The following is a 1,006-nucleotide window of genomic DNA, read 5'->3' on the forward strand; positions in this document are numbered from 1 at the left end:
GTGTGTGTGTGTGTGTGTGTGTGTGTGTGTGTGTAAGGGATCACCAGTGTGCCAAATGATAAACTACAATCATCTGCAACCAAGGTCCTTTATTCGGCCCTGAGTGATTGTCAGCCCTGAGCCATTTAAAGGAAAAACTGCAATGTCAAAATAATTAATCATACCCATGTGAAAGAATATTCTGCATTCACATGGATACTGTTACTGTACAGCTTATTTCATGGACTAGGGCAGGCCAGCAAATGCCAACAAATTCACGTGAGCACAATGCAGAATTAAAGGGAGCTGTCCACTCTGTAAAGTGCTGAAACGTAAAAACAGAGTAGAAGAGCTGTCTATTTCAGTGTGGTGCTGAAGCGCCTTCTCACTCTTAAATAGGCTGGTTTTTGGTGCAATAATCGAAGGAGGGTACTGTGCAATACAGCCTAGAATACAGTGAGAGACAGAGCTGTAACAGTTAATGTCAGACGGAACAAAAACAACCGCTTGTGGAAAGAAAAACATGTCCCGGAAAATGTCAAGCCAGTCATCCAAATAATAACTGCACAACAAATAGCCTGTATCCCATATCAACATCAACCCCAGCATTTATGACAGCTAGTAGGCTAGCCTATGGGCTAACTGTATAATGTATGTAGGGCCTAAGCACCAGAATGCTCCTCGCTGTCAGTTGAGATAAAAAAAAGCACTTCATATTACTCAAACATAATGGTAATATTCCCACCGAGGCTTTTGATCGTCGATGGTGATCGGCTTATGTTTTGATATTGCTATGTTGTAGCATTGGTGTGGAGGCCTGTGATTCGTCAACAACAGTAGACTGCAGGTAACCAGAGGACAACAGACTCAAACCCCTTATTCTTGCCAATAAATAATGACTAATAATAAACAGAAATATAATCATATCTATCACATTTCCATTTCCGTCACAACACACTTCCCTTCCAGTTGAAAAATCACATAGCCTAGTAAGTTTGTGGCTTTGGCATTACATTAGAGCCCCCCC

At 41.6% G+C, this 1,006-nt stretch overlaps 1 protein-coding gene across 1 annotated transcript in view; it reads right to left on the reverse strand.

Moving 5' to 3' along the window:
* The window catches only part of faxca (failed axon connections homolog, metaxin like GST domain containing a), an 8,183-nt gene that overhangs the window by 5,671 nt on the left and 1,506 nt on the right, over window positions 1–1,006 (reverse strand). The gene's annotated exons all lie outside the window — the stretch shown is intronic.

This window comes from Etheostoma spectabile, chromosome 18, assembly GCF_008692095.1.
Source record: "Etheostoma spectabile isolate EspeVRDwgs_2016 chromosome 18, UIUC_Espe_1.0, whole genome shotgun sequence".
In the NCBI taxonomy this organism is placed as follows: domain Eukaryota; kingdom Metazoa; phylum Chordata; class Actinopteri; order Perciformes; family Percidae; genus Etheostoma; species Etheostoma spectabile.